The 21,039-nt window shown below is 35.4% G+C and overlaps 1 protein-coding gene across 4 annotated transcripts in view; it reads left to right on the top strand.

The window, feature by feature from the left end:
• Nucleotides 1-21,039, top strand: part of LRP1B (LDL receptor related protein 1B) — a 1,907,075-nt gene that overhangs the window by 249,338 nt on the left and 1,636,698 nt on the right. The window lies entirely within an intron of this gene.

The raw sequence follows: 21,039 nt of genomic DNA, 5'->3' as shown, positions 1-21,039 counted from the left end.
TAAGCAGGAGAATTTACCACCCTAAAACAACGTTAAATATGATATTCTAGCCCAGGAGCCAAAGACTTGACTTCAGTGAGTTTTAGCCAATCTCAGAGACCGCAGAAATATTTTCATAGTATTAAAGTGATTCAGTGCTCTGTTTTTACCACCTGTGGGAGCCCTTTGTAGCTCTGGGCATCCTTCTAGAGGGGGAGTCTGTGCCTAAGACCTGGCTCCCTCACTCCCCACAACCTTTGAGGAAGGGAATGCCAGAAGCAATGGAGGGTAGAGACAGCATATCAAGGATTTGTTTGAACCAGGTAAATGCCATAGCTTGATCAGGAAATCTCAGAAGGGAGGGAATCTGACTTGTGTCATAAGGAAAGGAAATAGAAAAATCAAACAGATCAAGCTAAAAGCTTAACCCCAAAAGCCTGTTTCGAATAAATGTTTTTATTCAGTTAATTTGAAATTGGATAGAATGTGAGATATTTGCGTTTAGTGACATGGCCATTTGAATGAGACGTCATCTATGAAATCCCAACTTGTCACAGTGGTTATATTTAGATTCTTATGTACACATATGTGTACATATGTGTGTATGTGTGTGTGCACATGGCATGTGTGTGTGTTGTGTGTGTGTGTGTGTGTGTGTGTGTGTGATCCTTTTGGTATATATACAGCTAACAGAAAAAACGAAAACTTTGTTTGAGGAGAGTTTTAGAAATGTGCTGGTCTGTTCTGGATATCTTTGTGAATTATTAGACAAACTAAGCTAAAGTATCCTATTCGTCAAATAAGTCTGGATATTTTAAACCAATAATGAATTTCTTTATATTGGACGGTTTTCTACCTCAAAAAACATCAGTCAGACTTCCTGATGGTTCTTCAACATGTGTCACTTCTGATGTGACACATACACACATATATATAATTGGAATATAGATATAATTTGAATATATATAATTAGAATATATATAAATGGAAATATATAATTAGAATATATATAAGTGTATATGTAAATAAATAAATAAATATATATATAGAGAGAGAGAGAGAAAGAGAGAGAGAGAGAGTTGGGGGGGGGGAGAGACCTTTCTGTGTTAGTGTAGAGGTAGCACTAGAAGAAGCAAACTCAATTCCTTTTCATACTTTTGAAAAAGATTCTCACATTTTATTCTGACTTTTTCATCTAGTGCAAAGATTAGATATTGCTAACTTGGTCTTATTTGATGATGCAGTATCAGCCCCAAGTAATATTCTCCATGCTGGTTTTCACAAAAGTAATCACTTGACAAGCCTAGACATCCCAACAACTGAGTGAGAGCCTCAGCTACCTGTTCACTTTATTTTGTGTCCTTCTCCTCCCTTAAAACTTTTAAAAAATATTTCCTTTGCTTTATCTTATATGTTTTTCCTAAATGACCTTTTGAGTTTGTTTGACAAGATTAGACAGCTACTTATACTGAATGGTTTGGATTTTTACTGACCTAAAACCAGAGGACAGAGATTATATTTTAAGATCTGTCCTCAATTTGGGGTGCCTCTTTGGCTTAGTTGGTTCAGCATCCGAGTTTTGATTTTGGCTGAAGTCATGATGCCAGGGTCGTGAGACTGAGGCCATTGTCAGACGGCTTTGTGTTGCGTGTGGAACCTGCTTGGTTCTCTCTCTCTCTCTCTCTCTCTCTCTCTCTCTCTCCTTTTGCACCTCACCCCCACTTATGCTCTCTCTCTCTAAAAATAAATTAATTAATTAAGTAAAAAAGATCTATCCTCTCTTTAACTCTTCATGATTTATTGATTTTAGAGTAGGGAGTATATAACCTAATAGCATGTAATTTATGGGCCAACTTCATAGGAAATCAGGCAGTGAAGTAGCATGTGTCTAGGACCTGTCTCTAACTTGTAATGACATCAAATAGGAAAGGTTGATTAGAAAGGGCTCTTGGGTCCTGCAGATATAGCAACTTACTAAGGGACAAGTCCAGTATTGTGATTATGCCCACGTCCATTCCTGAGACACTAAGTGTGCATCAAATGATCTATTTTTAGATTTGGAATTCATTTTCCTTCACAAATAATGTTTTAGATCAGGGTTTTAAAAACTGGCCCGGAGAGGCCCCTGGGTGGCTCAGTCTGTTAAGCATCCGACTTCAGCTCAGGTCATGATCTCACGGTTCGTGAGTTCCAGCCCTGAGTCGGGCTCTGTGCTGACAGGCTCAGAGCCTGGAGCCTGCTTCAGATTCTGTGTCTCCCTCTCTCTGCCCCTCCGCCTTTTGCACTCTGTCTCTCGCATTGTCTCAAAAATAAACTAAACACTAAAAACACTAAAAAAAAAAACACTAAAAAAAATTTAAAAACTGGCCCAGAAACTGGAAGTTCAACGATTGACTCTGGTAATTTTTATTTTGAGCTCCTATGTCAATAACAATCTAAAAATATTATAATGAAATAAGGCCAACAATTCCAGTGTCTGCATTTCTGTTGGTATTTGTGATAATTTGGCATCATATCTTAAATATCTTGGGCTTATTTGTTCCATCCATATCAAATGAAGACTGAATAATTTTAAATGATTCTATATCAATAAGGGTTTAAAATGTTTGGAAAGATGAGATGATGTAATATTGCTGTTTATATACACATGTACATATGTAGTATATATTATGACATATAGAGCCATATGCATGTTAGAGAAGCAATATAGTTTCAGGTAAGCAGCATCATTTGCCACTTGAGTTAGAGTTAATTTGGATTTTGTTGTCATTGTTCCATTTTTATTTAATTTTAAATTTTACAAGAACTATAATATTTTGAGATTTTACCTAATTTTTAATTTATATGCAGTTAGTACAAAGTGATTAAAAAGTGTTTTAGGTCAGGGGCACCTGAGTGGCTCAGGCAGTTAATTTTCAAACTCTTGATTCTGGCTCAGGTTATGATCTCATGGTCTATGGGATGGAGCCCCGCCTGCATCAGGCTCCACCCTCACAGCCCAGAACTTGCTTAAGATTTTCTCTCTCCCTCTCTCTCTCTATCCCTCCTCTGCTTGTGCTCTCTCTCTCTCTCTCTCAAAATAAACATTAAAAATGTTTTAAATAAACATTTTTTTTAACTTTAAGTCAGTCCTAGGAATTTGAAAGGGTTTTTTTTTTTAATGTTTATTTATTTTCGAGACAGAGAGAGACAGAGCATGAATGGGGGAGGGTCAGAGAGAGAGGGAGACACAGAATCTGAAGCAGGCTCCAGGCTCTGAGCTGTCAGCACAGAGCCCGATGCAGGGCTCGAACTCACGGACCGTGAGATAATGACCTGAGCCGAAGTCGGACACTTAACCGGCTGAGCCACCCAGGCTCCCCAAAAGGCTTTTCTTTTCCTTAAAACTTTTTATGTATTACTCACATTTTAAAAATACTAGTCTCGATGATATTCAGAGTAAGATACTTTAAATATTTTTTGGTATCAGTAGGCATTTGAGGGTTATATGGATGCTCTAAATACCTTTTAGAATGCTACTTCTGTTGGAAAATAATATTCAAACTTTTGTGCTGATCCTAATGGAAACAACATACATTTCTGTTTCGTTTTATCCAATCTGAATACATAGAAAATAAGAATTAAAAAAGGAAAAGAGGAGTTGTCTGTCTCAGTGAGATACTTTAATTAAAAAAAAAAAGACTTCTTGGCTTGGGAGTGTAAAATGAATGATGATGTAAAATCTAATTTGCTTAGAGAGATAGTAAGCAGTACTTTATTGGAGTATAATGGAGGAGCCACTTGCACTAAATATTTTTTTCCTTTACTTCAATCCTCACTAACATTGGTCTGCTATTCTGACCCCTACTGTCAAGTGTGACCCACAGTATTTTTCTCCATATACTCAAAAGAAACTAGCAAACCAAATGAAAAGGTCATAGCATTTACCAAATATATTTGTTTGCATGTTTATCATGTTTCTCTCCCAAGTTGATCATGCGTTTTCCATATTAACCAGATTTTTAAAAAATGTTTCTGTATTTATTTTGAGGGAGGAGGAGCAGAGAGAGAGGGAGAGAGAATCCCAGGCAGGCTCTGCACTGTCAGCATGGAGACCAATGTGGGACCTATCTCACAACCTGAGATCATGACCTGAGCCAAAATCAAGAGTTGATTCTTAACTGACTAAGCCACCCAAGAACCCCAATAATGGCCAGATTTTTTTGTCCATGACTATAATCTCATTGTCACTGATAGGGTATTTGCTGCCTGACAGTTAGGTCATGGGAACTAGCCACATCATAAACCTAGCCTTTATCCACACTTCACACAAACTCCAACCCCTTTCCAACCAGAATGTTTTCATTACCAAGTAATGTGCAAAAGTTTCTATAGTTTGCTAAAAGTTAAATATTTGTTCATTTTGTTTTCTTTGTTTTTAATGATTCTTGTCTATATATGTTTCCTCATATTAAATGAGTCAAATTTTTATGTACTGGTTAGGCTTTATTTGGGGACATAGATTTATAAAGTGTTTGTTGCCACCTTTGACGATCCAGATGAAATATAGATCAGCTTTATTTAAAGTATATTCCTGTTGGGGCGCCTGGGTGGCGCAGTCGGTTAAGCGTCCGACTTCAACCAGGTCACGATCTCGCGGTGCGTGAGTTCGAGCCCCGCGTCGGGCTCTGGGCTGATGGCTCGGAGCCTGGAGCCTGTTTCTGATTCTGTGTCTCCCTCTCTCTCTGCCCCTCCCCCGTTCATGCTCTGTCTCTCTCTGTCCCAAAAATAAATAAACGTTGAAAAAAAAATAAAAAAAAAAAATAAAGTATATTCTTGTTTATTTGTGTTTTCCTCATGGTTACCAACATGAGCTTCACTCATGGTTTTACAATTTCCTAAGTGCTATGTCTGTATAGGTGTAAGTGCATTACTATGAGGTGGTCTTGGTCAAATCGAACTCACAGTTCATTTGTGACAATTAAATAATCCAATATATATTTGAAACCCAGTAGCAAGGTGTCTAGTATAGGGTCTCCCTGAAGCACGCTCTGACAAAATGATTCAAGTTCAAGTAGTTTATTTGAGAGTTGATCCCAGAAATAGTGCTAGCCAAATTGAAATATTGAGACAGTAAAGTTATCAATAAAGCTCAAAAAATGAAGTCTGCTATCACAGTGGAGGACTGGAGCTTACTCCCAAAAGCAAATCTTGAGAAAATATATTAGTACATGCTTCAGAATTATCCCACTCAGAGGGCAAGGGGGCTGAGGGGTTTGTGTACAGACCTCTGCCAGCCCACAATTGAGGTCTGCTTGTGGAAGGTTTTAATTTCCTGGCAGGTCTAGATTCCCTGGGTGGTGGAATAACTCTGTGGTTCCAATAATCAAGGGCTTTGACACAGAGATGCACATAGGTAACAACTGGAAGTTGGGAGAACACTGAATGGTTCAAGTGATGTAAGTGGGGCACTGATAGTGTACCATGGTTGGTTTCTGGGATGTAATAAGTGCTCATTGTAATTAACTCATTGTTATTCATTGTATGCCTTTGTATCAGCTTTCTTGGGAATTTCTAAGTGACTTCCCAGGAAGAAAAGAAAGAAAAAAGAAAAAGGAAAGAATGGAGGGAGAGAGGGAGGAAGGAAGGAAGGAAGGCAGGCAGGCTAGAACAAATGAATAAATGAATGAACTCAACTTTTCACAACTTAGGGAGTATGTTAAGACTTGGAGAAAAATTTTTATATGTTTTATACATTTTTAATGTAATTATTTAAAAACCATATAAATACATATAAATGCAAACCCTAACATCTGTTAATAAATTGTTTTCATGAATATGGCCTTTTTGTTAAGTCACATGGCTTCTTAATCATGAGATAATTTATTCCTTAGTTTTTTTGACATAATTTGTAAAGACAATGATACAAAATATTCATATTCCAATGCAAAAGTTCCATAAAGGTCTAATTACAACTGTTGAAGGGATGGCAGAGAACTCAAACATCCACTCACTAGGTATTCGTTCTTAAGAAAAAGAGAGGTCTATGAAAAGGAAAAAATCAAAAAGCCAAAAAGCAAAACAAACCAACAAACAAACAAATAAAACCCAGGAGTAAGAAGCTATGTTTTTCTGTTTTCCCTTTAATTATTCACAGATAGCCAAGTTATTTTAGCTCTTGGCATGTAAGGCTTATTTATTTTCATTGCTACTTCTTAGCTCATTCCAAATAAACAGAGAATACCAAATAGATTTTAAATGATTACATTTATTTTGAAACCCACATGCATGGTAAACATAGTGGTTGTACAGCCCGCTACCTCAGAATGATTTTGTCTACTGGACAACTTACAAGCAAATACTCCATGGCTAACCTGCTTCTTGGATTCTGTCACTTTATCCACTTTGTAATAACTACCAAAAGAGTGGCTTCTTAGCATAGACTTTTTGTATTTCTTCAAAGTGTGACATATTTATAAAAAGTTTGGTTTACAGATTAGAAAATGAGAAGCAAGCATATCAAAATCACTTGCTCAAACTGACACATTACTTACAGAATTGGAAGTCTAGTAGATAACATGGTTTGACTTAGAAAAAATTTTTTTAAATATCTTTGAATTTTCTTATTTATGAATTACTGAAAATGAATCAGCAGGTTTAAATAAACCCAGTTGGAAAATGAAATCAAAGATCTGTATGAGATTTTAATACAGAGGAGTATTTTCAAAAGTAAAATTAAGACAACAATATGGGTTAAGATTTAAATGCCTTGTCTGAGGCAACTGGGTGGCTCAGTTGGTTGGGAGTCTGACTTTGGCTCAGGTCATGATCTTGCTGTTTGTGAGTTTGAGCCCCACTTCAGGCTCTGTGCTGGGCTCTGTGCTGATAGTTCAGAGACTGGAGCCTGCTTTGGATTCTGTGTCTCCCTCTCTCCGTGCTCCTCCCCAACTCATGTCTGTCTGTCTGTCTCTCTCTAAAATAAATGAATACAAAAAAAAACACACAAATTTTTTAAAAATCTCTTTTCCAACTACTAAAGCAAATGAACCAAAAACAATAGTTCACATTTATCGGATGAGGAGGAGGCTCAGATTGTCATGTCAAAGTGGTGGTAAATTTCTCAAGCTTGTATGTAAATTTCACATAGATGTAACTTCACATAATGCTTATGTAACTGTAAAATTCTCAGTGTTATTAAGCTCTTTAGCAACTGGGAAATAGATTCTTGAACATGGAATCAAGAGAAAGATTGCTTATTGTTTTCAATTCCGTAATCATCTCCAAGTCATATTTTATCTCAAACTGTTTACTCATCTGTAAGATAGACATCATAGTAGCTTACCTCCAGGGTTAATATGAATATTGAATGAGTTAATGAGTATAAGGATGAATTGCAAATTGTAAATTATATAAAAATGTAGAAATTATTATTATTATTATTATTATTATTATTACTACTACTACTACTTTCCTGTTTTAGGAGTTACTTCTCTATAGGGATTAGGCCTGGAGTCTCAATGTATTATTTTTTATTTCTGTAAGCAAGACATCAAAGCGTGTGTCACTGAGTCACATATAATAGCTTTCTTAATATAGATCTCATTTCTTCATTTTAAATGCAAGAGTTCTATGACTTATTTTATTTTTTTAAACTTCCACTTAACATGGATAAGAAAGACCTTATCCATGTATTTTTATTGTTGACATATTTCACTTTTATAATCAATCAATTTAAATCCTCACTTTGATTTCCTGGATAAAATGTCAGAACCTAAACATATTTAGTATAATTTTCAATATCATATTTAACTTCTATTATTAAAACCTTCGCAGTGTATATACATTTTTTTCTTAGCTTTTTCCATCATGTTTTATATCTATTTCTTTGTTATGGTTATTTATGGAATAATGTATATATATGAACTACATGTGATAGAAATAATAGCGGGTTCTAGTAACCATTTGGTTTCATGACTTTTCCTAGATACCTCAGCATAACAAATAGCTTTTTCAGATCAATAATTTTTAGTGAATGTTACCATTGTTTTCAGAGTGATGTACTTGGTAGGGATGTGTGAATTTTGTTTTGTGTCATTTTTTTAAAGATCCAATCTTTTTTAAAACACTTACACTGTACTAAAGGTCACATTGCAAATACAGAAACTAGTTGTGGACTAGCAATAATAATAACTAATATAAAACAAATTTTGACAGGAACTTTCAATAATTTTCTTCCCCAATGTGATATCTAACTTAATATCTACCATCACCTGTTACAAATTTCTCACTTCATTTTTTGGTCTCTGTTTTAATAACAAATGATCTGTACATTACTACATATATTTACACAATTTTCATCTTCGTATCCTCTTGGACATTGTTTAAGTTTCACTTTTCCTTCAAATCTCAACTTACAAGGTAGTTCTTCAAGAATATTTCTCAAATTAGTGCATTCTTCAGCATTGGAAATCTTTTATTCTGTTTATCTGTTGTTTTTATTTTTTTAATCTTTATTATTTATTTTTGAGAGAGAGCGAGAGAGAGAGTATGAGCAGGGGAGGGGAAGAGAAAGAGGGAGACACAGAATCTGAAGACTCCAGGCTCCGAGCTGGTAGCCCAGAGCCCAACGCGGGACTCAAACCCACCAACCGTGAGCTCATGAACTGAGCCGAAGTCAGACGCTCAACCAACTGAGCCACCCAGTCACCCCTATTCTATTTATCTTTATGTATATGTTCATTTTCCCTAAATATAAATATGCCTTTGCATGGTAGAGGTTGTGTTTTATAATTATTTTTATTCTTAGCAATACTTTGTACAAAGGGATATCACTCTTCATATGTCTTTGATTAACTTTTTTATTGAAAGTTTTAAAAGCGTTTTAGAAGGTGTACAAATCAAAAGTGTATAGCTCAAGAAAATTTTCTCAAAGTGAACACACCTACGTAACTCACACCAAGATCAGGAAATACAACACTATCAGGGCATCTGAGTGGCTCAATTAAATGTCTGACTTTGATTCAGGTCATGACTTCATGGTTCCTGAATTCAAGCCCCACATCGGGCTCTGTGCTGACATGCATTGGGCTCTTCTCAGACAACTCGGAAACTGCTTCAGATTCTCTGCCTCTCTCTCTCTCTCTCTCTCTCTCTGTCTCTCTCTGTCTCTGCCCTTCTCCTGCTTGTTCTCTCTCTTTCTCTCAAAAATAAATACATAAACATTAAAAACAAGAAATAGAACATTATCAGTAAACCGTATCCTTTTTCTGATTCATTTATGTTTTATATGAAAAGGATGCCTATGCTTCAGTCATATATATGATATATATGTATATATATCAGAAAGTAAATATTGTTTATTTTATGTTATCATATGGAATTATTCATGTTATCATTAATTTACTTATTATTTGATCAAACATATTGAATACATGCTTTTTAACACTAAAGATATGGAAAGAAAGGGCAGTCTCTGGCCTCAGCATTTATGAGATCTGTGATGAAGAGTAAATGATTCTGCCCTTCTTTACCTGCAGATGTATTCAGATATGCCACCCAGAGTGATATTATTCTTTGGTAGAGTTTATGGCTTTGTTCTTGGAGACCAATCTCATGGTGTGTGTAGAATAACACAGGAAAAATATCAAGGCAGTATTGTGAGGTGAAAAGTAGTAAGAAGATGAAATTTTCCACTGGACTCATTCAAGGCTTTTTACCCTGGTGGTTATTGATAAAAGGGAATAGTTACATGCATTTCTGTAACTGCAGAAACAGGAAAAAATATTTTGCAAAATATTGGTAGCTTAAATTCACAGAATGCTTTGGGCTTTCCACTAAGTAACATTAACACTGACATTACCCTATTATATTTCATAATAGAACATTCTGAAATAATAAACCCTCATAGAGCTATTGGCAGGGTAAAGATAAAAGATATTATTTTAAATCATCTTAATATTTTAAGAGAAGTAAACAAAAAAAATTAGCTAGTTTTATTACTTTTATTGGATTTGGGGGGATGTATATGTCACTTTTGCTCGAGGACTCAGGATAAGATGTAGGCCTGAGTGGGAAGATGCACTCATGCGTGATGAACAATAATCTAGTATAGGGGCAGCGATGTTGACAGTCAAGATCTGTAAATCATTAGATAAGAAGAATTTTTTTTTTCTCACATGGGCCCTTCATTTATTTTATTTATTTATTTAAAAAAATTTTTTTTAACGTTTATTTATTTTTGAGACAGAGAGAGACAAAGCATGAACGGGGGAGGGTCAGAGAGAGGGAGACACAGAATCTGAAACAGGCTCCAGGCTCTGAGCTGTCAGCACAGAGCCCGACGCGGGGCTTGAACTCACGGACCGTGAGATCATGACCTGAGCCGAAGTCGGCCTCTTAACCAACTGAGCCACCCAGGCGCCCCGTGGGCCCTTCATTTAATTCACATGTTTTTCTTACCCAACCAGTTGCCTTAAATGTTTGCAATGAAATAGTTGACCTTGAGGAATTCATTTGTCTTTGAATATTTTCATTTCTCTCTCTGCTTTTTCCAGTTCATTCCCACCCAACACTCCTTGGTCATTAAGCCTTCTGTTTTTTTCATCTGGTGAATGTTGTTTAAAAAAAAAAAAAAGAAAGAAAAGAGAAAAGAGTTTCTGTGATTATTTCATCCAATGGAATATTGTAAAGTGTAGAAGGTTAGATCTCAAGAGAGGTAATCTTTGTCAAATTAAAAAAAAAAAAAAAGAAAAAAATAGGTCATTCCCTCAAAATGGCTGCTTAGTCCCAGGCTTTTAAACTTGATTTAAAGAATGGGTACAGGATTGTATGGCTGCTTGCAGAGAAATTCCATAGCTATTGTTTTGTAAAGGTGTGTAAACAGTGCTTTTCATTGGTAAATAAATCATGAATGGGTTCAAGGAAAACAGTGCAGTATTCCATGGATGGATTCCCTTGAGCTTCATAAATATCCTTTATAATACAGCAACATGTAAGAGTATGGTAGGATTAGATACTAGTATCGTTAATACAATGTTTATCTTATTTACCAATGTGTATTAGTACATAATGTGCTTAGCATCAGAAATCTGTGTTGATAGAACCACAGAAATGATTGATCATCTATTCTGTGGTGTTCTTTTGTACATATTCATGAGCAAGAGTTACAGTTGAGTTGCCAGTTCATGACCCATGAGATAAGCTTCTGGGTAAAAACATCATACCTTCTACTATTTGCTAACTTCTGTTGGCTATGACATACACTTGTAAATAGAAACATGTAATTACTTGAGAAGAACATTTTTCTCAGTAGGATCCAATGAAAATATTTGATTTCAATTTAGCATTTATTTATTGAGCACCTACTTTATGACAACCACTGTGCTGAGTCCTTAGAGTGTAGTGTAAACAATAGGGATACGGCCGCTGATTTCTAGGAGCTCACTGAGCAGTGGAATAATTTTGTGAGGAAAAAGCTATTAAAGTAGTGCTGTAAGTGCTATCAATTCTGGGTAAGCACCTAAACTATAGAAAGTTTTCAAAAGAAATTCACACCTAAAGTTAGATGTAAATGATGACTTATAGTTCGTTAGCCAGGCTAAGAGGATGGAGATGCCTAGAGACAGATGGGTGGAAATGGAAGACTGGCAAGGGTAATGTGCCAGTAGAGGCAGCTTGTGCAAATATCAGTAGGAAGGAGAGATAATGGCATCTTCGCATTACAGAGAAGTGGCATATCCTGTCTCATTTGGTGATGGAGATGTGCCACTAAGTAAAGACTGCATGTCAGGCTAATGAGGTAAAACAAAGTTGGCTGCAGAAATGAGCAGATTTCTTACTAAAAGTCCAATTTTTGGTGTTCTGTCTTACATTTCTTTACTTTTTCAGGGATTAGTGCAGTGTTCTGCTTCAGTGTATTAATATTTACCAATTGTTTACTTTTTAAAGATAAAACTGGAATATTGTAAGTTTGGCTTGCCTTCCTTACACCATAATGAAAAATAATTAATATTCATGTGGATAATAGTAATTATGTAAAGTGTGATAGTCACTGGGCTAAACCCTGAAGGTATAAAGATATAGGCATGATCTATGCTCTTTAGTAACTTATGGCCTATACAATATGCAGAAGTCTAATTAGCCCTATTCTTTACTACTCATAGACCTTTCCAAGCATATCATTGTAGGTGTACCTAGGTAGAGGAGCTCTATCCTTGCTTGAACTCCAGAGTCTCGTGTTATGTCTTCAAAACTTTGCTACTCTTTTATGATTGTTCTGCATAAAAACACATAAAGTCAGAAGGAGAAACATGAGGAACTGAAAATCGTTTGAATGATGATATTCGTTGACATAATTACAGAATTGCATTTTAAAATGGCATTCTTAGGGCGCCTGGGTGGCTCAGTCAGTGAAGTGTCTGACTTTGGCTCAAATCATGACCTCATGTTTCCCGAGCTCAAGCCCCGCATCAGGCTGTCTCCTGTCAGCACAGAACTTGCTTCAGATCCCCTCTCTCTCTCTGCAACCTCCCCTGCTCTCTCTCTCTCTCTCTCAAAAATAAAATAAACGTTAAAAAAAAATAAATAAAATGGCATTCTTATTACTACAATGCCTTCTTAGATATTTCTGGGAATAATATTTATTTTGCCTGAGGTAAGTTTTACTATCAGTTTATCTTTCTCTCTCATGCTAAAGGTTTTCTTCACATGTTTGGTAATCTTGTTTCCACATTGTTTTGAAGAGAGGAACAGATTGTATGGGAGTTGCACTACAGCACAGTGTGTAGATTGGAAAGCTTTGACAGGAAACTAAGCATAATACAATTGTCTGGAAAATACTATAGTGACAGAGGATCTATTCTGGAGTATCCCAAACCCACTGGTTTCTCTGGTTCTTTCCAGATTATTCAATTATTATAAATTTCTTAATTTTTTGCAGTTAAATATTTTACTTTTTTTTTTTTTCCTGAAGAAGATATCTCTAGCTGTCTGGTAGTTCACAGCTTTGAATATACACAATAGACACAAGCAGATGTGGAGTTGAAATAACTTCGCCTTTAAAACATGACTCTGTTTTCTGATTGATTTTTCACTCCTGTCCTGCATCCTACTTTCTGTTTCCTAATCCAAAATCCCTGTCATTGTTTTGTCTCAGCAATCACCTTCCTTTCTAGTTCCTCCACATACCCTTTGATCTCAACTCTCCACTTCACTTCCTCTCTTGCTGTTTATTCTTCAGTCTCCTTTCTGTTGTCCAGAATTTTGTGAAATTTTCTTGTCTGCTGATATTCTCTCGCCTGCCTTCCTCCTTTCTTTTTTTTTTTTTTGATGTTTATTTATTTTTGAGACAGAGAGAAACAGAGTGCAAGTGGGGGAGGGTCAGAGAGAGAGGGAGACACAGAATCTGAAACAGGCTCCAGGCGCTGAGCTGTCAGCACAGAGCCCAATGCGGGGCTCGAACCCACGAACCGTAAGATCATGACCTGAGCCGAAGTCTGATGCTTAACCGACTGAGCCACCCATATATTATATTTATATTCCTTATATTTATATTTATATTCCTCCTTTCTATAATAAGCCTTTCTACCTCCCCAATTCTCCTTTAAAGATCAGATAATCTCAGAAACAGAGCTACAGAGAGTGGATTTAGCTCTGATTAAAAAATAAAAACAAACAAACAAAGAAACAATTTAGTCTGCCCCAGAAAGACAGATGGTCTAAAAATTACTGCACAATCTTTGTGCACAATGCTGTTTAGTTGGGCCCAGGCTTCTTCTAGATTGCAGGACCTCAATGTTTTCTACCAACTGATGCCTGCTCCTTTAGCCTTTGCTCAGGGATGAAGTAGGAGATTGGTTTCTCAGATCATCATATTGAATCAGAAGCTGGCACAGTTTGGAAGGAATATATAGAAGACTGGACAGTGTATAATTTTGAAATAGCAATATTATTCTTTTTTTAACTTAATGTAAACTATACTCTGTTCTTCCTGAGGAAGCTCTGTACCTGTGGACTTCAGGAGAGTAAATCAGATGAAAATTTGGACCAGTTATTAGGTAGAGTCCATACAATTTCTGGAGGAATTCACTGCCACCCCTAGCCCCACAAGGAAAGAAGGGCATTGTAAGTTTAAAAAATGACTCATTAGGGGCGCCTGGGTGGCGCAGTCGGTTAGGCGTCCGACTTCAGCCAGGTCATGATCTCGCGGTCCATGCCCCGCGTCAGGCTCTGGGCTGATGGCTCAGAGCCTGGAGCCTGTTTCTGATTCTGCGTCTCCCTCTCTCTCTGCCCCTCCCCCATTCATGCTCTGTCTCTCTCTGTCCCAAAAATAAATAAACGTGGAAAAAGAAATTAAAAAAAAATGACTCATTATAGAGTAGATTAAATTTCCAATTCATGATACTGCCAAAATCTTTGAATTCCAAAGATACAGACATATGAGAGTGATAAGAGGAAACATGCCTTCAGTTTTTAGCGGGTGTTATACCTGAATTTCTTACTGTGGCTGAAAATCAAATCTAAATTTTTTCATAGTTGTTTGTTTGTTTGTTTGCTTGTTTTGAGAAGATAATGTTCGCATAGAAGAAGAAGGCAAAATTGGTTCTTTTGGTGGCTTTAATTGATTCCCATGGCAATTATAACAAGTGTGAGTATGACTTTGTGACAATAGGTGATGATTGCTATGCTTGGACAAGAATCTTTACTGAAATCTTTTACTTATGGAGAAAACCACAACTTAACCTTTCTTCATGGAAAAACATCTCATTTAGAACCCCAGATAGATTGCACAATCAAATGTAATCATACATTCTAGTACTTAACAGAACTTTCTTTTAACCAGTGTCCTGCCTTCAATTTAATTGCTTTATATGCATGTATTTTTGGCACCAGAAAGACCCATGTTTTTAAATAATAGATTTAGGGGTGTCCGGGTGGCTCAGTCAGTTAAGTCTCTGACTCTTGATTTTGGCTCAGGTCATAATCTCACGGTTTTTGAGGTTGAGAGCCCCGTGGATGGCTCCATGCTGATGGTGTAGAGACTGCTTCGGGTTTTCTCTCTCCCCTCTTTCTGCCTCTCTCTCTCTCTCTTCCTCAGAATAAATAAATAAATATTTAAAAATAAAATAAATAAAATAACATAAAATAAAATAATAAATTTCATAATAATATCCTGAGTATAGTCAAGGGTGGAGACAATACAGTATCTCTGGCAAAGCCCTGAGATACAGGAGTTGCACTTGCTAGCAAAAGGAGTTGTGCAGATTACAGCATTCCCAAATAGAAACAACTTTTCCTGCTCATTCAAAACAGAGGTGCAGTTTTACACAGATAAGAGCCTATCCTTATCCTCCTCTCACACAAGAATTAATAGTTATTCAGCAAGCTCAACCAACATCTACAAGAAATAGGAGGTTAGCATAGGTCACCTATCAATGTTAGCACTTGTGACTTACATAATTTGAAGATGGAGGCAGTATGTATGGAAAGCGATGAAGGCAAAAGCACAGCTTAGAAGTTAGATACAAGTTAGAGGGAAAAATCCACAAAAATGAGTATTTTCTGTTTTGGTTATTAAATGAAGAAAACAATAATAATTTGACTTATTTTAATGTCATTCTTTCACTGTGGTCAGATACCTATGTGTAGTAGATATATTGGAAAGTATTGGTACTGGGCTTGAATTCCAAGGACAGCATATTCGAATAAGCAGGAGATTTTTATTACAAAGTAACGTTACACTAATGCACTCAGCCTACAAAGTGCATGGAATGAGGCCTTATTAGATCTAAGTTATTTATGAAGATGAAAAGTCTGAGAAAATCACTGTTACCTATTGCATATGATTAAAAGAAACTGATCCCCTTTATTCAGGTCAAAAGCAATTTAACTCACCCATTTTCAGTGGAAGATCTCAGAAAATCATGTCTTGAGTATAATTCTTAAAATATGTAAACTTATTTTATATGCCATTAATGTGTTTGTTTGCTTTTTTTGGAGAAAAATATAAGGCAAATGTCCTTTCCAAGGGGAAAAGTACTAATAATATTTTTAATAAATATGTAGCCCTACCTTATAATTATAGTCATGACAGTAGGAACCTTTACACAATATCCTATGTTTAGGCAATTGTGATTACTATCTTACATACCTATCTCAGTGACCTTCTAAATATATGACTTGATGTCCTGGTATAAATTCTTCAGAAAGTTTGTAGAAATTTTAGTATATTTTTAATTGGAACAAGCCCTCGTTCTATTTATCTTTTTCTGTTATATTAATTTATCCCTTATTTCTTGGTCTTCAGAAATCTAGTGTTGGCGACAGGAACCCATTGACCTAGATCACATATATCCATTAACAATTATTTCTTGCTAGACACCATAGAGCATATGGTTATATGCTCTTTGTTTTACTATAAGCTTTCAATTCTTCCCTTGAATTAGATTGATCCTAAATTCTTTCATTGGGCAAAGATATCTATGGTTTGAGAAAATAGAAAAGATGGAGATAATTTTCTCTTGTCACTAGGTCTTCAAATTCAATCGCAAGTTAACGGTAACCCACTGTGCCTATATGTCATAAATCTGCCGCCTGCTTATAGTGATGCTTGATGATCCACAACAGGATTCTCATATAGACACTGGTCATCACTCCTTGGTAGTAGCTGTTTTACCAAAACTGCAACAGTAAAATACAAACACTTCTCTGTCATCCTCTCCATTCATAGCATTTTCTTTGAAATAAGATAGCATCATTAACTTACAGAGTGAGAAGGAGCTTATATTATTTTTTCTCTCTTTACATTGTCTATATCAAGTAGATACTCCTCTCCATATTTGAACAATTCTTAGTTTCAGCTCCACACTCTCTATTAGCCATGCCCCAATGCCAATAGCAGTTCTAATATTGGTAGCCCATCTCTGGTAAGAGAATGAGCCTGTCATTATTCTTTATGATCCTGTATTGTAATTTTCTGTTATCTCTTCTCTATTCATACTGTATAAGAAATTTCACTAATAAAAAAATGAACCAGCCTGCTATTATTGTCAATTTAAAAGCAATATCCTCATATACTTCATAAAATTATATTTCATAAGCACATAACAATTTGAATATTTAATATGAAACTTTAATATCAATTCATAAGCATATAACAATTTGAATATTTAATATGAAAACTTCATATTAACCTGAGATGATAATGAGTTACCTACTGCTGCATAACACATTGACCTTGTAAAATTTATCAACTGCTTTTTCTGAGCCAATCAATCAATCCACATACATTTTCAAGTAATTTTTTTTTCTCTGATGAATCACTTTTCAACTGATTTCCTACTCACTAAGTCGGTGTGACCTCAAAGATGATGTACTTTCTCTTGTAAATTAAAATACTTTATGGAACATGCAGCTGGGAGTTGGCTTAGGGGCAGTAATCTCCACAGAGTCAAAGTAATTTGTAGAAAATCTCCCATATTCCACATTTTCCCATTCATGGTACCTTCAGGTTATGACATTGCAAACAGATGATAAATGTATTCAGACATTATCAGCTGCTGCTATTTTAGCATGAGTTGGTTTAAACAATTACTCTGATAACAAGTCTATGAAGTACAGAGAAAGTCTGTCTTCTAAAATACTGTATGGTAAGTTAGTAAGGAAATATAAAAGGAACGGGGGAAAAAAACAATGTGGAAAGACAATTGCAATATTAGTGATGTAAATAATTTTTTGAAATATAACTTTCTCATGTGTCTTACGATAGATTCTTTTGATTTTTAGTGTTTCTTGGATCCAGTTCCCCTGTCAAGAAGTAGAATTACCTTGCCTCTTGACTATATTATTGTACATTTTTTAAGAAGTAAATTTTAGATAGGACTCCTCTTATCCCAAATGCTAAACATAAACAATGAATACTAAATTTGAGGGGTGCCTGGGTGGCTCAGTCAGTTAAGTGTCCGACTTCAGCTCAGGTCATGATCTCATGGTTTGTGAGTTTGAGCCCTGTGTTGGGTTCTCTGCTGTCAGCTCAGAGCCTGAAGCCTGCTTCCTAGTCTGTCTCCCTCTCTCTCTGCCCCTCCCTTACCCACACTCTGTCTCTCTTTCTCTCTCAAAAATAAATAAACATTAAAAAAATGAAAAAAAATTAAAGTAAAAGCAATTTGGTTGTTGGAAATTATAAGTGGTCATTTTTCTTCCTATTATATATAATTTAGACAAGATAACATTTCAACTTAAGTCTAGTAAAAAATACTTTTATTATTGGTGCTGATATTTTGTTAGTTTTCTTTTTCATCAATTCTGAGTAACTGTGGGTTTAGATAATTTTTATATTAAAATAATTCAATCGAATTACTTCATCATCATCATTTTTATTATTTAACTACTTATGGTCACTCAAATACAATTTCTGAAGGGAAAAATTGTTTCTTTCCTTTGAAATAGCTTGACATAATTTTTAATTACTATTTAGTGGTTTTTATTATTTTTTTAGCTCTAGCAAACTAGTGAATTGCATCTTCTACTTTAAATCCTTTTTCTCCCCACCTAATTAAAAGATATCAAGAATGCTATTCCTATCCCTCCTTTTAACTCCTTCTTTGTTTTATTGTAGTGCTATTATAAATACAAAGAATACTGAAGCAAAAAAAAAAAAAATTACATGCCTTTACCTATAAATACGTCTTTCTGAACATCATACAAAGAATAATTCTCCCTCTTGGCCTGTTCAGTTTGAGACTGGTTGGGTGGTCATTTAACAGCTAGTGGCACTGTTAAACTTTGCAAATACCATTTATTTTCTTTCTTCTCTTATTCCGTCCTTCCTTTCTATACTATTTTATTTATTTAATTTATTTTAAAGTTTTTATTTATTTATTTTGAGAGGGAGAGAAAGCACCCAAGTGGCAGAGGGGCAGAGAGAGAGGAAGAGAGAGAAAATCCCAAGCAGGCTCCACACTGTCAGTGCAGAGTCCAATGTAGGGCTTGAACCCAAGAACCATGAGATCATGACCTGAGCCAAAACCAAGAGTGTTAAGCCACCCAGGCGCCCTTATTTTATGTTGTTTTAGAGAGAGAGAGAGACAGAGAGAGAGAGAGAAAGAGAGAGCACAAGCTGGGGAGAGGGGCAGAGTGAGAGGGAGAGAGAATCTTAAGCAGGCTCCATGGTGAGTATGGAGCCCAGTGTTGGGTTCATTCCCACAACTCTAGGATCATGACCTGAACAGAAATCAAGAGCCCAATGGTCAACCAACTCAGCCATCCTGAAGCCCCTACTTACTATTTAAAATAAAATTTATTAAGTTTCAAATTTTAATTATAGTACAGTTAATATACAGTGTTATATTAGTTTCAGGTATAGAATACAATGACTCAACAATTCTATACCTCATTACTCAGTGCTCATCAGGTAAGTATATTCTTAATCCCCTTTACCTATTTCACCTATCCATCCACCCACCTCCCCTCTGATATGGTTTATTTTAAAGGAGTACCCTCAGTTAAAGTTATTTTTTTTCTAACAAGAAGCATATTTCAGAATACATGGTTCTAAAAGATATATATAAAATATTCCATCCGAGAAAAATAGAGTATGCCATTTCTTCAAGTACACACAGAAGAATCCCCTAGGTAAATCACATAAAAATAAACATAAAAAATACTACAAATTTAGGAAGACTGAAATCATACCAAGTATAATTTCCAACTACAGTGGTACAAAATGAAAGATCTACAATCAAACAAACCTGGAAAATCTACAATGTAAATATTAAATATTTAATATTTAAATATTAAACAGACACTATGCACAAACAATGGGCCAAATAAGTAACCAAATGGCAAGACAAAATGTATCTCAAACAAAAGTAAAAGAAAACATAATATTCCCAAATCTATGGGATGCAGCAAAAGCACATGTTAGACTGAAATTTATGCTACAAATGCTTGTATTAAGAAAAAACGTTGAAATAAAAAACTTAACATTACAACACAATGAACTAGAAAAAAAGAAACTTAGCTGAAATTTAGAAGAGGAAGGAAATAGCAAAGAGAAACCAGAAATAAGTAAAATAGAGAAAAGAATTAATAACATAACACTGAAAGTAATGACTAATTCTTCAAAACAAAAACAAAAACTGAATTGGCAATGCTTTAACTACATTAACTAAGAAGAAAAAGAGAAGACACAAAAGCCAAAATGAGAAATGGAAGAGAAAAACAATACAACAGATAACTACAGAAATACATAGTGTGATAACAGATTACTATAAGCAATTATACACTAAAAACTCAGATAAGTTAGAACAAAAAAACAGATAATTCCTAAAAACACACAAGTTACCATGATTGAATCATGAAATTTGAATCCAAGAAATAGGAAATCTTCTTAGACCAATAGCAAGAATGACAACTGAATTAGTAAGACAAAATCTCCCAGCACAGAAAAACCAAGACCATATGATTTCACTGATGAATTCTACCAAACATTTATTTACTATGAATTTAACCCACAGATGGGGAGGTGGGCCATTACCTATTTTGGAAGTAGGTCACTTTTTGTCCAACTACTTTAATCATAAGCAAGCTGAATCTTTATAGTTTTATAGCTTTGTACTTTTATTTCACTTTTCATTATATTGTCTGTCTCCATCCACATCATTGCAAATGGCAAGATTTCATTCTTTTTTTATGGCTGAGTAATATTCCATTATATATACCACATCTTGGTTTTATATATATATATATATATATATATATATATATATATATATCTATCTCCCACATTTTTTTTATCCATCTCTCAATGGACAATTGGGGTGCTTATCTTGGCCATTGTAAATAATGCTGCTATAAACATATGGGTGCATTGGGGACACCTGGGTGGCTCAGTTGGTTAAGCTTCCAACTCTTGATTTCAGGTCATGTCATAATTTCACAGTTACTGAGTTTAAGCCCCACTTTAGGCTCTGCACCTACAGCAAGGAACCTGCTTGGGATTCTATCTTTCCTTCTCTTGCTGCCCCTCTTCCACTCATGAGCATGCTCTCTTTCTCAAATAAATAAACATTAAATAAAAAGAAA

The sequence above is a fragment of the Puma concolor genome, chromosome C1 (assembly GCF_028749965.1).
Source record: "Puma concolor isolate L17-30 chromosome C1, mPumCon1.1.hap2, whole genome shotgun sequence".
NCBI classification, from domain to species: Eukaryota; Metazoa; Chordata; class Mammalia; order Carnivora; family Felidae; genus Puma; species Puma concolor.
This window is presented reverse-complemented; position numbering and strand designations above follow the sequence as displayed.